The sequence below is a fragment of the Cnephaeus nilssonii genome (genome assembly GCF_951640355.1).
Source record: "Cnephaeus nilssonii genome assembly, chromosome: 8".
NCBI lineage: Eukaryota > Metazoa > Chordata > Mammalia > Chiroptera > Vespertilionidae > Cnephaeus > Cnephaeus nilssonii.
In genome coordinates, this window is record NC_137079.1 from 87177416 (window position 1) to 87200127 (window position 22712).

Consider the following 22712-nt stretch of genomic DNA (forward strand, 5'->3'; position numbering starts at 1 on the left):
TTATTCATGCCCCTTTCCAGTGCTGGGATTCTATGGTTCTATCTAAACTTGTGTTAGCGAAGGGAATCCCACCATTTCTTAGATGCTTGCTATGTGTAACTCCTCACAACAACCTTGTGAGATTGACACCATTTGCTTATTACTGATGTACAGAAAGGTTAAGAACCCAGAGCTGGGACTGAAATCAACATGGGTCTGATTGCTAAACCTGTGATGTTTCCATCATGCAGCTGCTTCCCAGAATGAAAGTCAAAACTAAATTGCATTCCCTCTGTTCTCCACCCACCCACCCACCCCCCCACCCCCACCCCCCCACCCGCCTCTGCCCTTTCTCCAAATCCTGCCTCTTATCAGGGTTGACTGCCTGGGTGGAACTGGCTGTTCTGTGGGATTTAGCACAACAAGATAGAATCAGTTTAACATCTGGCCCCATTCCCAGCCCCTTTTCTGGCTCTTTCCACTGGGCTAAGTGACTGATTTGTCACCTATGCTTTCCCTTAGCTCAGAGGTAGAGCCACCTGTTCCTTCCGAAGCTTCTGCCTCTTTGCTCCTTCCCTAAGAAGGGTGCAGGGATCCTTCTGCAGCCCCAGACTGCAGCCACAGTGATTCGTTTTCTGCTTTTACCTGCCCGTGTGGTAGGGGGGATGTAAGGTTTGATTTGAAGTCAATGCTTCAGCCCTTGTGTATTAAAATGGATGACAAAGTAAATTAACCACCCCCGAAGCTTTCACCACAGAAAACTTACCCACACTCCCTCCAAAGAGAGAATGACTCATGGGAGCACCTGCTTTGTCTCCTTAGTAACTGGTCTTAGATTACCCTCTTGCAGTTGAATACAGGCAAGCACAGCAAACTGGGGAAAGGAAGAGGTTCCGGCATACAGAGTGTACTCTGGGCAGAACGTCACCTCTAACACTGCTCGCCCGTCATCCTGTGCTTTATGTTCTCACTCCGAGTCTCTGTTATAACACCAGCATTGATTCAAATGCAGACTCAGTGTGGACAGTAAGTCTGGAAAATTACTCAGAGCCTCAGGAAACGTTTGGTGATACACAATGAAAATAGCACTCGGATAATCTCTGTGTTGGGAAGATGATTCATCTCTGTGTCAGAAACGTGCCTTTCTTGTCTTTAACCTTTGCTGTAATTAAAGTGAGGCAACAACTCTATGAAGAAGGAGATGGACGGGGTGGTAAGGAGATAGTCAAAGAAACCACTTTTCTGGCTTAACCACAGGAAATAGTATTCTAAGAATTGGTTTTATGTAGTTGAATGTGGTTTTAGGTATCTTTCACAGAGGCCCCTCTGGCTGGCACTGTGATAAAATAAAAAGAATATTTGGATCAAGAGCTCGACACCCATGTTCTAGTATGTTCTCAGTTACTAGTGAGCTGGTGCCTATAAAATTATTCAACTTCTCTGGGTTTTCTTTTTGGAAATTGAGGTCCAACTAGATGATGTAATAATCCCTTCCAGTTTTGAAATTTGGACTCTATTTTCTGGGATTTTATTGAGCTTTAAAGTTAGAACTAGTAGCTTAACACTTACATTTATTGGGCCAGAGATCATCCTAAATGGAAGATTACCTATTCTATCCTTTTATTTTACAAATCATATTCAGAGAGGTTAAGTTACTTGTCCAAGGTCACATAACATTTATTTCATAGTTTTAATTTTTAGTTTCTATTTTCATCATCATTCAACATGTATATTGTTGCAGTAAAACAGCTCTACAAGATTTGTTATGAAAAATAGTAGTTCTCACCTCTTCTCCTTTTCCTACCCTAAAAGATAGCTACTTTAAAAAAGTGTTTTTAACTGATTCTTTTAATTACTTACCTCAATATCTCTAAATATTATATTGTTTCAGTTTTAGGTAGTACCTCAAGCACAAGACACATATTTCTCATTCTACTCTTCTCTCAGTGTAGTTATAATTTTATTTAGATCAGTAATCAGTATTAATTTGATGACTAAATATAATTCACAGTTGAGATGTATAGTATATTATGATTCATTTCCCTTTTTGTCTTCTTTTTCTTGAAGTTAATAATTATTGTGTTTTTCTTTTGCTTAATTTTCTATGAATAATCACAAATTCAACCCATACTCCATATTCCATATAGTTGCATCTATCTTATATTTTAGAACTCAATTAGGTATGTTACAAACTTCATCTTCTTGAAGACATATCTCCCAGGATCATCTGATCTGCTTCAGTCTGGACCAGTTGTTCTCAAGCCTGCTATGCAGTGGTCTCAACTTATGCACTCCATTGACCATCCTCCTGGGAATCAATACTCTTCATCTCCCCCTGTGTTAATGCTTCAGTTCCCCGGATTCTACCGGATATCTTCCTCTTTCTTTGTTTAATCTCTAATTTTAGCAGAACATTTTTTCTAGTAAATTCCTAAGAAAAGGTACATGGGAGATAATTTTTTGAGACCTTATATATCTTAAATGTTTTTATTCTATCCTCACATGTGATTGATAATTTTTCTGGGTATCAAATCCTATATAGAATATTACTACTTAAAGGTATTTGTGCATGTTAATATGATCCAATGTTGCTGTTGAGATAAGTGGCTCTTAAGCTATTGTGAAAGAATGCTCTCTGGCTTTTATACAGCAGTTCATGGGCTGTCTACGAGATCACTAGGCTTTGTCACCTGGATTCATCTGCATCTTTTATTGTACCTGCCACTCACTACTGTTTTGCCATAGAGCTCGGTTCATAAATCTCTTCTTTTACTCCAGCTTCATTTACAATGAAATCATGACTAACATACGGACTTATTACTCACATAGTGATGTTAGTTTTAATGAAATCACAAGCATGCCCTTTGGAAGTGCTTGCTTGATAAGTAGTATCTGAATACTGATAAAAAACTGACAAGAATTTTCCTTCCCTAATGCCCACTAGTTTCTTTCACAAGAGCTTTAATAACCCTATATAATAAAGAGGTGATATGCAAATTGACCCTCATGCCCTTATATCACAAGATGGCCGCCCCCACGTTGTCAGAAGATGGTCACCCCCATGTTGTCACAAGATGGCCGCCCCCATGTCATCACAAGATGGCTGCCCCATGTCGTCACAAGATGGCCACCCCCATGTCGAGACAAGATGGCCATCACAAGATGGCTGCCCCACGTCATCACAAGATGGCCACCCCATGTCATCACAAGATGGCCACCACAAGGTGGCCACCCCCACATCGTCACAAGATGGCTGCCCCCATGTCATCACAAGATGGCCACCACAAGATGGCCACCCCCCACATAATCACAAGATGGCCTCCCCCACATTGTCACAAGATGGCCAGCAGAGGAGGGCAGTTGGGGGTGACCAGGCCTGCAGGGGAGGACAGTTGGGGGTGATCGGGCTGGCAAGGGAGCAGTTAGGTGTCAATCATGCCAACAGGGGAGCGGTTAGGTGTCAATCAGGCCAGCAGGGGAGTGGTTAGGGGGCAATCAGGCAGCCAGGCAGGTGAGTGGTTAGGAGCCAGCAGTCCTGGATTGTGAGAGGAATGTCCGACTGCCGGTTTAGGCCCGATTGGGGCCTAAACCGGCAGTCAGACATCCCCCGAGGGGTCCCAGATTGGAGAGGGTGCAGGCTGGGCTGAGGGGCACCCCCCACCCAGGGCACAAATGTCGTGCACTGGACCTCTAGTAAAAAAATAAATAGCCAATATAACTATTTCCAAAGAGAGTGTTCACTGATGATATATTAATAATATTAAAATATTACAAATTGTTTTAAAATATGTAAATATCAGATACCCCCACAAAGATGTTTGTTGAGATAATATTGGATATAAAAGACAAACATCTATCTTCTTGTCTCCCCAAGTCCCTTTATATGAAAAAAAATAAAAAAGACTTTTAAGAGGATAAAATTGTAATAAACTTATAATGTCATTGAAAGATGGAGGTGTGGTGGGGGGAGGGTAGCCACCAGAGTATTGAGGAATTGTTGAAGGAGAAAAATCAGGTGGAAATTGTAGCTACAATAGCAACTGTAAAAACATTGTTATTATTATAGTTAACTCTATGCCAATAAAGTTGAAAACACCAATAATTTTTAAGAAAGATAAATTATCAAAATTAACACAAAAAGAAAGATATAATAAGCCTAAATAACTACCAATTTTAAAGAAATTTAATCAGTAATCAATAATTCCCCCATCCACTAAACCCTGTCTGTCTTTTGCTTAACTTTGTTTATAAGACTTATCCATGTTGGCTATAGCAGGAGATAAAACTCCTGTGTGAAAGATGTCCTCTCTGGAACCAGAAGTAAGGAAGACATTTTAATTACCAGAGATGGTGGTGGTAGAGGGTAGGGACTGAGTGAATGTGAGAAATCCAGAATATTCATTCTAGTCTGTTTTTTACATCAAGGAATATCTCTGGAATCTTGACCTTTAAAGTCCTTGCTACCTTTTTTGTTCTCTGATATCTTCAAAAAGTTGAATTTTTTAAAAAATGTTATCACCTTTTATAATTGTTCTCAGGAGAGAGTTTGTGTAATACAAGCTACTCATTGATAGCCACAAACAAAACTTCTGCCTTTTACAAACTTGATGAACAAACAAAACTTCAAAAAAATTTCTAACCTTTAGTTAACTTTTTGACCTGTTTCAGTTTCTGAAAAATTCTTTGGTTACTAAAAGTGTACTTTTCCCTTTCAAGTCATTTAATGCCCTCATATGATAAAACAGAACTGTAGAAAAATACATAAAATTTTATTATAGTCATAACATTTTATCCCCATAAAAAGGAAAAAAATAGCTTGAAAATATTAATATGGCCATCTGTGATATTTTCAAATATTAATCAATTATTATAGTAAGGAGCACTAGAGCACCCTCAAAGATGGAACTTAAAAATTTCATTGGACAGAAGAGCAGGAGCATTTGACTATTCATAGTCTATAACAACTACTAAGAGGAGAAAAACATTATATTGGCAACAAGATGAGTAGATTTTACACATTAATTTTTTTATAGTAAAAAGTATATATATTTGTTTCATATATAATTCTTTATTGTTGAAAGTATTACAGGGGAGAAACCAAGATGGCGGCATAGGTAAACACCTGAATTTGCTGCCTCGCACAACCACTTCAAAACTGCAACTAAAAGACAAAACAGACATCATCCAGAACCACAGGAAGGCTGGCTGAGTGGGAATTCTACAACTAGAAGGGAAGAGAAAAGCACACTGAGACTCAGAGGAGGCGTGGAAGTAAAGGGCAGAGGTACAGAGGCACACGGAAAGGGCTGGCAACTGAGGACGTGGTTGTCTTTTCCAATTGGGAGACACAAGCTCCTGACTGCACTGGACTCCAGTTCTGAGTGAGACTCTGGGGACCCAGACTCATACAAGGGGAAACTGGACTGTCTGGCATTGGACCAGAACACGAGGGCAGCTTTCTCTCAGAGGTGCTTGCAATGATTACCGTGGGACACTGGGACCTGGGGGCCTCTTAGGGCAGGGCTGAAAGCTAGCCATTGCTGTTTGCTCTGCCCTGTTGATTCCCTGAGACCACGCCCCACCCAATTTACAACCCCACCCCAGCTGTGCACAGAGGCTTTTGCATATGAATAGCCTAGCCCTTTGCAATCTAAAATTACCTAACAAACTGCAGCTGGGTCAGAGAGCCCCAGATCTTCCAAATTAAGACCCAAGGCTCCACAGCAGCTTTCATTGCTTCACAGCTGGGCCTCATCTGGGCCCCTCCAAACCCCAAAGAAGAGGAATCTTCAGATCTCTCCATAACCCCTGATGGGTGGCCTCAGGCAGAGCTAAATTTGCACCTCTTTGGAGATCCAAGAGCCAGTGTACCCAGTGGTCAGAGTGGGACCATCCAGATTACAACTCCTCAGATCCATAAGGGACACACTCAGGGGGGCAGACTCAGTGAGCACCAAAGCCCCACTGAAGCAAGTCCTGCCCCATAATAAGGGTGTCTCCAGCACAGAAGTTCTCCCACCGTAGACACAACTAATCCTCACAGCCAATTGGCCTGGAGGTCAATTCTTCCCAGTGATACCAACAGCAATCAAGGCTTAACTACAAGACTGTGTACACAGCCCACAAAGGGGTGCACCAAGAGTGTCCACCTCAGGTAATTAGGGAGGCTGAGCCACTGGGCCCTATAGGAGACCTAGCACACAAAGCCACTCTATCAACACAGGGAAGCAGCCAAAATGCGGAGACAAAGAAACAGGTCAGAAATGACAGAAATGGAGGGAAGCAAACTACTGGATATAGAGTTCAAAACCACGGTTTTAAGGTTTTTCAACAATCTTCTTGAAACCGCTGATAAATTTAGTGAGTCCCTTGAGGATATGAAAAAGGACCAACTAGAAATTAAACATACACTGACTGAAATACAGAATAATATACAGAGATCCAACAGCAGACTAGAGGATCGCAAGAATCAAGTCAAAGATTTGAAATACAAAGAAGCAAAAAAACACCCAACCAGAAAAGCAAAAAGAAAAAAGAATCCAAAAATATGAAAACAGTGTAAGAAGCCTCTGGGACAACTTCAAATGTACCAACATCCAAATTATGGGAATGCCAGAAGAAGAGAGAGGAGCAAGATATTGAAAACCTATTTGAAGAAATAATGACAGAAAACTTCCCCTACCTGGTGAAAGAAATAGACTTACAAGTCCAGGAAGCGCACAGAACCCCAAACAAAAGGAATCGAAAGAGGACCACACCAAGACACATCATAATTAAAATGCCAAGGGCAAAAGACAAAGAGAGAATATTAAAAGCAGCAAGAGAAAAACAGTTAGTTACCTACAAGGGAGTACCCATACGATTGTCAGCTGATTTCTCAACAGAAACTATGCAGGCCAGAAGGGAGTGGCACGAAATATTCAAAGTGATGAATAGCAAGAACCTACAACCAAGATTACTCTACCCAGCAAAGCTATCATTCAGAATTGAAGGTCAGATAAAGAGCTTCACAGATAGGAACAAGCTAAAGGAGTTCATCACTGCCATACCAGTATTATATGAAATGCTGAAGGGTATTCTTTAAGAAGAGGAAGAAGAAGAAAAAGGTAAAGATAAAAATTATGAACAACAAATACATATCTATCAACAAGTGAATCTAAAAATCAAGTGAATAAAAAATCTGATGAATAGAATAAACTGGTGAATATAATAGAATCAAGGGCATAAAAAGGGAGTGGACTGACAATTCTCAGAGGGAAGAGTGTGTGGGGGTACAGGAAGAGACTGGACAAAAATCGCACACCTATGGATGAGGACAGTGGGAGGGGGGTTAAGGGCAGAGGGTGGGGTGGGAACCGGGTGGAGGGGAGCTATGGGGGGAAAAAAGAGGAACAACTGTAATAATCTGAACAATAAAGGTTTATTTTTTAAAAAAGAAAGTATTACATATGTTCCCTTTATTTCCCACATTGACCACCTCCCACCTGCCCTCACCTCCCGACTCCACCCCAGGCCTTCAGCACCTTATTGTCTGTGTCCATGGGTTATGCATATATGCATGCAAGGTCTTTGGTTGATTACCTCTCACCCACCCACCCTCACTCACCTTCCCTCTGAGATTCCACACTGTTCCATGCTTCTATGTCTCTGGATCCACTCTGTTCATCAGTTTATTTTGTTACTTGGATTCCACATATGAGTGAGATCATTTGATACTTGTTTTTCTGTGACTGACTTATTTCACTTAGCATGATACTCTCCAGGTCTCTCCATGCTGTCTCAAAGGGTAAGAGATTCTTTTTTACTGCTGCATAGTATTCCATGGTATAAATGCACCACATCTTTTTTATCCATTCATCTACTGATGGGCACTTGGGCTGTTTCCAGATCTTAGCTATTGTAAATTGTGCTTCTATGAACATAGGGGTGCATACATTCTTTCTGATTGGTGCTTTGGGTTTCTTAGGTATATATTCCCAGAAGTGGAATCACTGGGTCAAATGGCTGTTCTATATTTAATTTTTGAGGAAACGCCATACTATTTTCTATAATGGCTGCACCAGTCTGCATTCCCACCAGCAGTGCACTATGGTTCCCTTTTCTCCACATCCTCACCAGCAATTGTCATTTGTTGATTTGTTGATGGTAGCCATTCTGACAGGTGTGAGGTAATACCTCATTGTCATTTTAATTTTCATCTCTCTGATGATCAGTGACTTTGAGCATTTTTTCATATGTCTCTTGGCCATTTGTATGTCCACTTTGAAGAAGTGTCTGTTTAGGTCCTTTGCCCATTTTTTAATTGGATTGTTTGTCTTCCTTTTGTTAAGTTGTATGAGTTGCTTATATATTTTGGATATTAACCCATTAATTTTAAATGTTTTTTTTAATTTTATTGTTTAAGGTGTTACAAATAGTAGTACATATGTCTCTTTTTTTCCCACCCCACTGACCCCCCTTCCTGTCCTCCCCTATCCCCCAGCACTTGCCCTCATCCCACCGCCCCCAGTGTCTTAAGTCTGTTGGTTGTGCTTATATGCATGCATACAAGTCCTTCAGTTGTGCCAAGTATATTTCTTGGATCTGGCTAAAGAATATGAGATTCATCCTATAGTTATGAAATACCTGATAATGTCAATCTGAAATTGATATAAACATTTAAAAAGAGAAAGGTTGAGGTGAGAGTAGAGAAGTTGAGATATAGCTATCATTTGTGGAACTCCTAATATGTGCTAAGTACTTTGCATGGGTCTTTGTTAGCATTATCTCACTTAATCCCTGTAAACATAATGAGGTATTTTTATCCCGTTTTACAAAAAAGAAAATTGAGGCTTGGTTAGTGACCTTCAAATCTAGCTCTGTTTGACTCTAGAACCCATACTCTTTCTAATGAATTGAGCTGATTTTAAAGAGAAACCAGATTTTCTTATCAGAAAATACCAGATTTTTATTAGTAAGCTTACAAAAGAGGGTGCTGGGAAAGAAGAGTTTAGTTACATATTTATGGTTTGTTGGGTAAGGATTTTACGTTGTATTTGTATTTTCTTTGTCTCTGGAGTTCTTTGTCTCCTCAAATAAAAACATTTCCTGTTTACTACTGACTGTGCTAACATCCAATGTTCAGGTAATATAAAGAAGTTTCAACATTTTTTATTTTATGTAGGATTAGATTCTATATATGCTATGGTTGACCTGCTCAGTCTTTAGGAAATAATGCCAATTAAAGGCAGGTTATGAGTTAAATCTGCATTTCCTAAATGTGTTTTACAAAACACACTAGTTCTACATGATATTGACAAAAATGTTTAGTAAACTCTGGGTTAAACTAAGTTAACAAATTTATTTAATTCAGGCTTTTCTAAACCTTAAAATATTAATATATATGGTGAATCTTCAGGGAGAGGTATAGTATAAGCTTTCAAAATGTATTTGGCTTTATTTGAGGAGCATCTTTTAGAATAGGTGCTATGTAGACCATATTTAGGGGAAGGATGAAGTACATGCTTTATAGGCCAATTAGCTTTATAATAAATTACTACATCATTAGTCATAGAGGGGAAGGTATGAAAGTATAATAGAGCAGCCACATGGTCTGACCCTCCTAGTGAAGTGTAGAGAGCCCCTCACAAAAGGGGTGACACAGAGCCTGGTGATCCTCTGAAGGATATTGCAAAAAGGATTCCTGCATGGGAGGGAAGTTGAACAAGATGACCTTTAACTTTTTTCACATTCTGAGGTTTTTCGTTTCTGTGAAAACCATAATCTCTTTTAGGAAAAAAATAAACAAAAAGTGGCATCGTATAACTCTGTGTATTAATTAGGTAGTCTTAGCAGCCATAACAAAGACACGCACAATACAATGGTTTAAATAAAATAGTCCATTTGTTATGTAAAAGTCCCAAGGTGACTACTTCCCATTGGCAGTTTGGCTCTCTTCCAGAAGATGCCTCAGAGGTCCCAGGTTCCTTCCATCTCCTTGCTCTGCTTCTCTGGGGCATCAGCCTCTTCTACATGGCTGCAACTGGCTCACTAGCATGTCTTCTTTCACCTCATAATAAAAGGGAGTCCTGGGCAAGTAATTTCTTTTCTGTTCAGTAAGACTAAAGTTACCTGAATCAATTGGCTCACATTTCATTGCAGTCTTTTTAAGCACATGACTACATCTAGCTGCAAAGTTGGTTGGGAAATCTAGGGTTTTGTGCACAAGAAGAGAAGAGATCTTGGAAGGACAATTAAGACTCTGCCACATTATAATTGGGACAAACACTACTTGGTTATTACTACCATTTACTAACGAATAGCCTGTTCAAATTAACCAAATCCTTCCAAGAAAAATATTTAATTTCTGTCAAGGTGATACTCAAGTACTTCAATTTATGAAGCATGGAATTTCTCAGAAGAGCTCTGATTTCCTGTCAGACCTGGAGGATCAGTGCGGCAATTATGTGGGAGTTTTGAGGGTCAGAAAACGATTGTCAATATCCTTGCAGGCTCATTTCTTATTGTCCTTCAGTTTTCTTAGCTGATTTTTTTTTAATGGCTCAAAATGGGAGGAAAACTGGCAAATCTCCTAGATTTTCTAAATTTTATACAATCTTAGCAATGTACGAACCCATTGGATATAGTAAAAAATAAAAATAATAAAGCCCCTCAGATAGGAAGCCAATTGTATTGAAAATATTTTTTTAAATCTCTGGCTGCAGGACAGACTGCACAGCCAATTCTTAGAGGTAAAGCAAAGGACCCACCCGGAAACATACCCTTGATATGCAAACTAACCAATCCAGAGCCCTACCTTCTCTAGCTTGCCTACAACCCCAGGAAGCAATATTCCTCTGCCTTAATCAACTGAGAGCCAGGTGCCCAACAACTAGGGACCACTTCTATAGCCCAAAACCTAAAGAAATTATTCAAAGTAGAGAAACCAAGATGGCGGCATAGGTTAAACACCTAACCTACAGCCGGGCACAACAATTTCAAAAACACAACTAAAAATCAAAACGGACATCATCCAGAACCACAGGAAAGCTGGCTGACTGAAATGCCCACAATTAGAAGGAAAGATAGGACCACAAGGAAAATCAGGGAAGCCATAAAAGCTTGAGGTATGGAGACACGGGCGGAGACACGAGCCCGCGCGCGTGCGGGGAAGACGGAGCCAGAGAGGAAGGGGCGGCTGACGGCCTGGCTGGCGTTCTCTGGCGGGAAGGAGATAAAAGCGCCAGATTGTGCTGAACCCCAGCTCCGACTGCACTGAACCCCAGTTCAGGGCGAAACCCTGGGAAGCCGGGCTCATGCTGGGGGAGTCTGGGCTGTGGGGCGGAGACACAGAGGAGCTGCGCCGGAGCCACGCACGGGAATGTGCGCAGAGGAGGGACTGTTGCCTGTGCCGCTGGATTGCCCTAGCGGGAGGGAGACAAGGGCTCCGGACTGTGCTGAACCCCCAGTTCCAACTGCACTGAACCCCAGTTCCGGGAAAGACCCGGGGAAGCCAGGCTCATACTGGGGAAAGCTGGGCTGTGGGGCAGAGGTGCAGAGAGGCGGCGAAGAGCAGAGCACCGGAGGCGCGCACAGGATTGTGCGCGGAGGATGGGCTGCTGACTGTGCCGCTGAGTCGCCCTGGAGGGAAGGAGACAAAAGCGCCAGACTGCGGTGAGCCCCAATTCTGACTACACGGAAACCCAGTTCCGGGCGAGAATCTGGGAATCCAGATTCATTGGGGGAGAGAGTAGACTGTTTGGCAGCGCGCGAAACTCCAGGGCGCTTTTCTCTCAGAGGTGTTTGCTGGGAGTATGGAGGGACACTGAGACACAGGAACCTCATAGGGCGGGGCTGACGGGAAGCCAAGGCGGTAGGCTCCGCCCTGTAACTCCGCCCCATCCAAGCTGAACACAGAGGCTTTTACAATTTTGCAAGTCTAGTTGAATGGGGCTGTCTCCCGGCATAGACACAGCTGATCCTCACAGCCAATTGGACTGGAGGTCACATCCTCCCAGTGTACCAATAGCAATCAAGGCTTAACAACACCAAGACTTTGCACTCAGCCCACAAAGGGGGGTATCAAGAGCGACCACCTAGGGAGATTGGGGAAGCTGAGCGATAGGGAGGCAGCCAAAAGGGGAAGACACCGAAACAGGTCACGAATATAAGGGATGCTGTAATTCATGCTGAGGGGCCACAGGCAGTAGCTGACCTACACTCCATTGGAGACCCAGAAACGAAGGCATCTAGTGGTCGGTGTGAGATGACACCAGATTTCAACCACTCCCATAAGGGACACATTCAAGAGGCAGACGCAGTGAGCGCCAAAGCCTTGCTGCACCAAGACCCGGCACATAAACGTGTCTCCCGCACAGCAACTCTTCCTTTATAGACACAGAGGGTCCGCACGGCCAATTGGCCTGGAGGACAATTCCTCCCAGTGACACCAACAACAATCAAGACTTAACTATACAAACAAGGACCAAGATGGAGGCATAGGGCAGAAGCCTGATTGCTGCCTACCACAACAATTTTGAGACTACGACGGGAGAGCAGAGCAGACACCATCTAGAACCACCGGAGGGCTGACTGAGCAGATGCTCTACAACTAGAATAAAAGAGAGGGGTACGCGGGATGAAGCTGATGCCGGTGACCCAAAGACCACACTTTAAAAACTACGGCTCAGGCGACACAATGGCGGCCTGGATCGTGCTCGGCGCAGTTCCACCAGCGGTCTCCGGCTGAGGGGAAGGCTTCACTCGCTGCCGAGCACGGACAGACGAGCCCCTGGGAGACATAGGGTGGGAGACTACGCGCTTGCTGACCTCCGAGTCCTTCAAGAATCTCAACGCCCCGGAAGCGGCCAGGTGCGCACGCTCGGTGACTGGCCACCGCTGCAGACCCAAGGGCCGACGCAGCCACCCTGGACCAGCCCGCCGCTGCGCACCGGGCACACCAGAGCTTCGCCGAGCCCGCCGCCCAACGAGTTGTGCGGTGGCTGCCCTGGAACTCTGAGAAAATGGCCGAAGGAATTGCTGAGAGGGAATTGACCAACAGGAATTGGGATCAAGAAGATGAAACCCCGCTGGGTCCCGGATACGGGTGAAGCCGCGTGCCCCTGGGTCCGGGTGAGGATGGGAACTGGGTCAGGGTGAGGCTGGGCCCCGGGTCCGGGTGAGGCCACGTGCCCCTGGGTCCGGGCAAGGCCATGCGCCCCTGGGTCTGGGTGAGGCTGAATCCTGGGTCTGGGTGAGGCCATGTGCCCCTGGATCCGGGTGAGGCTGGGTCCCGGGTCCGGGTGAGGCCGTGGGCCCCTGGATCCGGGTGAGCCTGGCCCCGGGTCCGGGTGAGGCCGTGGGCCCCTGGATCCGGGTGAGGCCGTGGGCCCCTGGATCCGGGTGAGCCTGGCCCCGGGTCCGGGTGAGGCCGTGGGCCCCTGGATCCGGGTGAGCCTGGCCCCGGGTCCGGGTGAGGCCGTGGGCCCCTGGATCCGGGTGAGCCTGGGTCCCGGGTCCGGGTGAGGCCGTGGGCCCCTGGATCCGGGTGAGCCAGGGTCCCGGGTCCAGGTGAGGCCATGGGCCCCTGGATCCGGGTGAGCCTGGCCCCGGGTCCGGGTGAGGCCGTGGGCCCCTGGATCCGGGTGAGCCGGGGTCCCGGGTCCGGGTGAGGCCGTGGGCCCCTGGATCCGGGTGAGCCGGGGTCCCGGGTCCGGGTGAGGCCGTGGGCCCCTGGATCCGGGTGAGCCTGGCCCCGGGTCCGGGTGAGGCCGTGGGCCCCTGGATCCGGGTGAGCCTGGCCCCGGGTCCGGGTGAGTCCGTGGGCCCCTGGATCCGGGTGAGCCTGGCCCCGGGTCCGGGTGAATCCGTGGGCCCCTGGATCCGGGTGAGCCTGGGTCCCGGGTCCGGGTGAGGCCGTGGGCCCCTGGATCCGGGTGAGCCTGGATCCCGGGTCCGGGTGAGGCCGTGGGCCCCTGGATCCGGGTGAGCCTGGGTCCCGGGTCCGGGTGAGGCCGTGGGCCCCTGGATCCGGGTGAGCCTGGGTCCCGGGTCCGGGTGAGGCCGTGGGCCCCTGGATCCGGGTGAGCCTGGGTCCCGGGTCCGGGTGAGGCCGTGGGCCCCTGGATCCGGGTGAGCCTGGGTCCCGGGTCCGGGTGAGGCCGTGGGCCCCTGGATCCGGGTGAGCCTGGGTCCCGGGTCCGGGTGAGGCCGTGGGCCCCTGGATCCGGGTGAGCCTGGGTCCCGGGTCCGGGTGAGGCCGTGGGCCCCTGGATCCGCGTGAGCCTGGCCCCAGGTCCGGGTGAGGCCGTGGGCCCCTGGATCCGGGTGAGGCCACGCGACCCTGGGTCTGGGAGAGGCCACGCGCCCCTGGGTCCGGGTGAGGCCATGCGCCCCTGGGTCCGGATGAAGCTGAATCCTGGGTCTGGGCGAGGCCGTGTGCCCCTAGATCCGGGTGAGGCTGTATCCCGGGTCCGGGTGAGGCCGTGGGCCCCTGGATCTGGCCGAGACCAAACCAGAGGGAGTCGGACCTGCATTACCACCATTTGTCCACCATCCAGAGCTGAGGGGTCAGTGCCGACATGTACTCATAAGGAACTGGTGGACATTGATATTGGGTCTCAAAAGAACTGTTGGACCAGAAAGAAACTCACTACAGACTGATTCATTTGCCTGTCAGCATAACTATTATTGCTCGTCGCACATTCAATTCTTATAAGTATATCTCTAGTGACACATGATTTCGCTCATCTAGGGGAAATGATGAACAACATAGACTGATGAACAAGAACAGAACCAGAAACAAGGAGGCATCGATCAGACTATCGGGCCTCAGAGGGAGGATAGGGGAGGGTGGGGGGAGGGGGGGAGAGATCAACCAAAGGTCTTGTGTGCATGCATATGAGCCTAACCAATGCTTAAGTTCAACAGAGGGTTGGGGCATCCATGGGGAGGGGTGTGGGATGGGAATGGGGGGATGAGGACAAATATGTGACACCTTAATCAATAAAGAAATTTAAAAAATAAAAAATAAAAAATAAATTAAAAAAAAAAGAAATTATTCAAAGTAGGTAACTCAAGGCAGTTTCTTTTCCTTTAGAATCCCCAATAAAAGCTCTGGTCTAAACTTCCCTCTCACTTCCGTCTTCTGCCTCCTGACCACCCTGATGTTTTTACTATGTGGCCCTGTGTGGTGTGCCACACCTATGAGTCTCTAGTCCTGTGAATATAATAAACTGTATTTTTCCTGAGCATTTCCTCTGTCTCTTCTAGTGGCTACACCTGACTGACCATTTCATAAAAGAATATATGACACCAGTTGAGAGCTGATTGTACATATGCAGCCAAGCAGGGAACCCTGAAAGCAGATCTGCTGGTCTACCTGCCTTGTATGTTTCACTCCATCCTTTCCTAAGGATGCTGCCACATGTCTTAGGTATTTGAGATTCTGCTCCTTTCCTTAGAGTTACTCCCAGGCAATGGTAACACTTCCCTTTGCAAAGCCATGGTCACTGAGCAGGTGGAGTATGGAACAGTTGAGGGGATGAAATCCCCAAAATTATTTCTCTGACTATCTGAATTAGAAATTTCATCATCTCGGATTCACTGGGGATTTGTCAGTTTCAGATGTCTTCAAGAGATCCCGTTAAAGTGAAAATGCCTTTGAAAGAAACAAATATCAGAAATTAGTTATCCTCAAACTTGAGCATTAGAAGCACCTAGAAAGTTTCTCAAACTTACAAATGCTCAGACTCCACCTACTAAGTCTCTAAGAATCTCTGGAATGGGACTTGGGCTTTTCTATTTTATGTCCAACTTTCCAGATGATCCTATGCCAGGATTCTGGAACCAAAGACTTATGCCATTCTCAGTTAATAATTCAGAGATTCATCAACAATCAAGAGTTGTTTTGAGCCCTAACTGGTTTGGTTCAGTGGATAGAGCGCCGACCTGCAGACTCAAGGGTCCCAGGTTCGATTCTGGTCAAGTGCATGTACCTTGGTTGCAGGCATATCCCCAGTACGAGGTGTGCAGGAGGCAGCTGATCGATGTTTCTCTCTCATCGATGTTTCTAACTCTCTATCCCTCTCCCTTCCTCTCTGTAAAAAAATCAATAAAATATATATATTTTTAAAAAGGTATAGCAACTAGAATATTAAAACAAAAACAAAAAAAAAGAGTTGTTTTGAGGGATGATCGTTTGGGAAAAGGAGAAGGAAAGAGAGTAGGAGCAGGAAGTCTCTGGAAATACCATGGAAACACTTGAAAACAAGTATGGTTCCTTCTTGGCCCCTTATTTACCCTTGAATAAAAATTGGCCATTTGTAAAACAATATACTTCATTAGCTCTTTCAGTTCAGAGACCCTCACCATATGAGAATGTCTAATCCCACTCTCTCTCTAGCCACCAGGAAATATTATGTCACATTTTGTTTCTCCCTAGTTTACAAAATCAATAAGGCATGAGTATTAGCGTTGGAGTAATCTTCCAAAATTAGGAGGAATCCTTAAAAGAACTTTCACTCCATCCTCACTTCCAGGCAGGGCTACAGGACTTCTGGAAAAGCCAACATTCCCAAGTATCACAACTGAAAAGGAAAGGCAATCTGCAGCATTCTGCAGCTTCCTTCTTCTGTGTACATTGGACTTTCAGGTCAGGTACCTTTTCCTTACATCTAACTTCATCTTCTCTGCTTGATATTCAAGTCTATTTTATCTAGTTTTCATCCTTTTGGAGATATGGAAAACAGCAGGTTGGGGGCTTCCTGATCCTTAAAGAATTCCCCAAATTCTTTCTTTTTTTTCAGATGAAATAACTCTGATTTCTAGAACCTTTCTTATAGTCTCATTTACTATTCCTTTATTTTCATAGCTCTACTTTGGATGTAATTTCTTATAACAGGAAATAAATCAATGCCAAATATAACCAAAAAGTTATTTTCTGTCTTTTCTAAGACATTCTCCAGTTAACATGGTCATTATAGGTTTTTTTAAAGAAAGCTTTGCTGGCAATTGCTAATTTAGATTTAATTTGTGGTCCACATGTTCTTGAGTTACTGAGGAAAGCTACTTGGTTTGAAAAAAATAGCTGCAGACTAGACATTCAGAGACTTGCCTTCTAGACCTAATTTTGTCACAATTAAACTATATATCCTTTGTTTACTTTTAAAAACAAAATACGGAGGGCTGCTGTGAGAGATTGGAGCGCTCCATGCCTATTTGTTTCACCAATAAAGTGAATCAAATGAACAAGTTGACCTTTAAATTCATCCCTACTCTAAAATTCTTATTCCCTCTTTCCTTTATTTTGGTTCATTTTTTATTTTTTAATAACAAAGTAATCTGATTTTGTTCGTCAGTTTATTTTGTTCATTAGATTCCACATATAAGTGAGATCATGTGATACTTGTCTTTCTCTGACTTGCTTATTTTGCTTACATTTCTTATAGTTACATTATTCCCTACCAACAACATAATTATTTATCTCATAATGCATGCCACATTTTCCTAGTATAGAGTAAAATCTCCTTAAAGGCAGGTCCCAATAAACTCCATGACTGGCTTTAGCACAGTCCTTTACCAATAAACATTTGTTGAATGAAGTTATGCATGAATATTTAATGTTCCTCTGTCAAGTTAAAAGTAACAATTTTGGAGTAGAAAAACTGTGCTGATAAATTTGTCCTATGTGCCCTAAATTTGTCCTCCCTGGCATATCTGTCCTCTCTGCCCCCTCTGTCTGAGATGTCTTCACTATTTGTACTGGCCTCTTCTGAAAATTCTATTGCATGTAGATATGTCAATGACGGACAGATAATTGTGGATAAACAAACTTATTTTCTGCAGGAGAAACTCAAAGATTTTAAAAGATTTTCAGTACAGAAAGAGCAAATACTCCAGACTACAAGATAGAAAGAGGAAAAGGCTAGAAAAGCAGAGAGGAGTTTGAGTTGAAAAAGAAGTCTCTGGAGTAAAATGAGAACAGATGTCCTGAGCAGCCCAAACCCAAGAGGTTAAACTGCCCAGAAGTTTGGAGATTTGGGCTCAAGGAACTTGATGAGAATAGTCTCAAAATATCTGTTCTGGGCACTTGTGACTTTCTAACTTGTAAATACTTTGAACGGCTATTGGCTCACCTGCTGGATAGAGCCCATATTACTGCACACTAGAGACCCAAAGGGTTTGGAGTATTGCCATGGTGACAACTTAATATGAAAAGTGGCACAAATTGGAATGGAGGGTTGCTGTGAGAGATTGGAACGCTTCCATGCTGAAAGAAGAACAGTATGACCCCAAGCTCTGGGGAACCAACTAAAGATGAGCTGACTGCTGGTTCCACCTCCATTCCAGAAGGCCAGCTTAGGCACAACCAATCTACTATTGACCATTCTTACTCTATTCTTGGAAGAAATCTGGTAGGCTTTATCTTAGATAGTTTGCAGTTTATTTTTGTTAAGTCTTTGACTCAGTAAAATAGAATTTGATGTGGGCCAAGTCACCAGAATGCAATAGAGACACGACAGACATGTATGTGCATGCAGAGATTGCTCCAGAGTATCAACAACCACCCAGGGATTCAGGAGTAACCTGGCCAATCCAACATATCCTCATTCTATACAATGAGGATATGGTCTGAGCACCAGAGCGCACATCACTCCCCATCACCCTTGTTTGTAACGCAGTGTCGAAACAATTTGATGGCACTTCTGGATGAGTTGGAGGCCAAGGACTCCGGAGAACAGAACCATGAGTACCCTTGTATCTGAGATTACAGGATTTTATTGTTGCAGGCTAGAAGTGGCCTTCCAAGAAAATTGTTCTTGGGATCTTGTTACTGCCAGAAAGAATGGTCACAAATTAGCCATTCTGAGACCCAGGGCACCACTTCTGGCAGTCATCTTCCAACTTTTTCCAGGCTTTTAGCTAGGTAAGGACTCAGTGAAGCATCTTATTCTAAGTATGGTCTCTGGGGTCAATCTGCCAGAGTTTAAAGCTTTGTTCCACATGTTAGTAGCTGGGTGACACTTATTTAACACCTCAGTTTATTCATCTGTAAAATAGGGATATAATAATTATTCTTATTTCATAAGATTGTTGTGAGGATTAAATGTGTTTACATGTAAAGTGCTCAATAAATATTAACTATTTATATATGGTTACTAGCCACATCTACCAGGTGATGTCCTCTATTACCAATACATCGTTGTTAATCTTTCAAGACATCTAGGAAAGGTCAATTGCTCAAAGCTAAGGATTCTGTAGGTATCATTACTGTGTAGGGTGTTTTTTTTAAGTTTTTCATTGTAGTTGTTGCTGTTTAATCGTCCAAATGAACAATTGACTATATCTACTTTAAAATGCCCCCAGGTTAGTTATTCTAGCATTGCCCAATGGTGTAAAACTTGGGAATCTCTCTCCTTCACCTGTCTATGAGTTAGTGAACATCTAAAATAATTTCCTGAGGACATTCTTGGCCCTGCCTCCCTTGGCTCAACTCAGAGAAACAGTGAGGGTGGATTCTATTTAGGCATGGCTCTTGACTGATTTCTAAATTTTCATAACAGTATATCAATTCTACCCCCAGATTGACTGATTTTTAAAACATACAATTTTGTATTCAACTTGTAACATTGGAGAGCTGCATTGCAGATGTTTGTCTAAAGATATAACTTCTAGCATATTGCTACAGGTTATAAAGATATCAAAAGCCCTGCTGAGAAAAGTAATATTCATGGAGGACTGTGTTGAGTTCCATTCTCTTAGGTCAGTGGTTTTCCAGATTTTTATATTTCACAGACAAGATTTTTAAAAAATTTATGATGGTTACTGGCATATGTTGCTAACTTATTTTACAAAGTAAGGATGTAACAAAATAATCATCTTTTAAGTTGAGGTTTTATAGAAATTTAGTATTATGGAAAATTCACTACTCACTGCACTGTTTTTTTTTAATTTTCATCAGGAACCCATGGACATTTCATCACTGACTACCAGACTGGCACTCAGGAACAACTAGGTAATTTATAACATCCCTAGATGAAACCAGCTTACCACTGACTTCATGCCTGGGATGCATCATTGTGGGTCCCTGCAGAAGTGCTTCTACTGAATTGCAATTTGATACAGTAGAAGAGTATTTGAAGAGTATTATTGAAGAGGGCCCTTTGAAGCTTGTCAATTTCTTTAGCCCAAAGATGGTGCAAAGACAGTGTTTTTACCTTATTCAGTGTTCTCTCTTGGAAGACTTTCTGAAGAGACCTGACTCTGGTCCCAATGACCTAAGTATTTGGACTTATCTAAGCAATGGATTGGTATGTTTTGTTTTGTTTTGATCTTCTATATTATGTGACTTATTTTACACATTCTCCTAGAAACTTTTAACTCAACTACATGGCCCACACAGAATTTAAGCACATAAAATTTTAAGAAATGTAATTTGTATATTTGCTCTACTCCTGGCTCTGTTCTATTCTCCTACTGTCATTCTTTTTACCCATTTAACCTTACTGTTCTATATATTTATTTTTAACCCATCTTAAATCCTTTCTAGAGCTAATCTATACTAATAAAGGAGTAATATGCTAATTAGACCAGGATACCTTCCAGGAGACCTTCTGGACAAAGCCATGGTGGCGGGGCTGAGGCAGAGGCTGTTAGGGGTGATCAGGCCAGGAGGGGAGGGCAGTTGGGGGCGAGCAGGCTGGCAGGGGGGACAGTTGGGGGCAAGCAGGTTGGCAGGGGGGGCAGTTGGGGGCAAGCAGGCTGTCAGGGGGGCAGTTGGGGGTGATCAGGCTGGTAGGGGGGGCAGTTGGGGGTGAGAAGGCCAGCAGTGGGGGCCAGTTGGGGGCAAGCAGGCCGGCGGGGGGGGGGGCAATTGGGGGTGAGCAGGCTGGCAGGGGGGCAGTTGGGAGCAAGAAGGCCAGTGAGTGGGGCAGTTAGGGGTGAGCAGGCCAGCAGGCAGAGTGGTTAGGGGCGATCAGGCAGGCAAGCAGGTGAGCAGTTAGGAGCCAGTGGTCCTGGATTGTGAGAGGGATGTCCCACATTGGAGAGGTTGCAGGCCGGCCTGAGGGACAACCCCCCACCCCATGCATGAATTTCATGCACCAGGCCACTAGTAGTGATATACTTGAGAACATAAATTAGCCAATGGAACCCCCCCTGTGACCTAGATAGAGCTTCATGAGGACCCCTGCTTCCAAGGGTGGGGGTGTGATAACATATCTAGAACTTGTCTGCACAGATTTCTTAGTGATGAATGGACAGAAAAATATACATATGTTAACCTAGAATATACTTACAGCTGATACTTGTCCTGCTCCCTATCTTTACAGGAGCCATCAAGCCCTTACTTTATGAAGTGAAGAGGGAATTTCAGATGCTGTAGAAAAGCCAGTAGGAAGATGTTTGGTAGAGAAGGGCCCTTAAGTGAGAGTGTTTGACTAATTGCAGATCTCAACCTATTAGGGTGTTGTAAAGTTAGGATTATAACTAACAATTTTTTAAATAAAAAAATTTATGGAACATAAACAGAGCCAACAGATAAATGTGTGTGGGCAGGGGGAGAGAGAGAGAGAAGGAGAGAGAGAGAGAGAGAGAGAGAGAGAGAGAGAGAGAGAGAGAGAGAGAGATTGTGAGAGAGAGATTTTTAAGGAACTGACTCACACAATTGTGGAGGCTTGGTAAGTCCAAAATTTGCATGACAGGCAGGCAAGCTGGAGACCAAGGGAAGAGCTGATGTTGAGGTTTGAGTTCAAAAGTAGATTGCAGGCAGAATTTCCTGTTCCTTGTGGAAAGCTATTAGTCCTTCAACTGATTGGATAACCCCCACCCATGCTGGGGAAATCAATCTGCTTTACTCAAAGTTCACCAATTTAAATGTTAATCTCATCCAAAAAACACCTCCACAGAAACATCTAGAATAATGTTTGACTAAATATCTGGGTACTGTGACCCAGCCAAGATGACACATAAAATAAACCATCACATGCACCTTAGTTCAGATTCATAGAAATAAAGGAATATAGTGGGTTTGCCTAAACTATTCAAGTTATTGTGACCAGATCCTAAACTGGCAATGCCAGTGTTGTGCTGGAGCCAGCTCCTATGGGTCTTGATTGCCAATTGTGCCCATGTCCTCCCAAGTCCATGTTCAATGACATCATATTGGTATCCTGAAATCAGCCATCAGGGAGTGTTTACACCATGGAAGTGCTATATATTGGGGATAAAGGGTCCCCCAAAAGCTTATTTGCATCATGTCACTAGATGCATCAGCTTTTTAACAATGTGCTGATAAGCCTGTAATTTGGTTTAGTAGGTATGATATCAAGTCCAAAATATGGAATATTTCTAATTCTAATAACAGAAACAAAGTTTAAATGTCCCAAAATATACATTGCTTTCTTTTAGTCACACTTTCAAACTAATAGAACAAACAGTAACCAATATTGTTAGTTGATAGTAGCTCATCATGCTTACATTTTAATATATAATTGAATTGATTCACATGGAGTAAGCATGTGTACTATTCATTTTAAGAAAGAATTATTAAATTACTATAGAAATGCAATCAGCAAGATTTAACCTATGGGGAACTATATAGGATATATGATCAGTTTCTTCAACAGCTGTATTGCGGGGGTGGGGAGCTGAGAGTAGAACAGAGGAGAGAGAAGAAAGGAGAGAGAAAATATAAAGAGGTTGCTTCTTATCAAATTTCAAAGATTAGGAGAGGGGAGAACCCAAATGTGGATGCT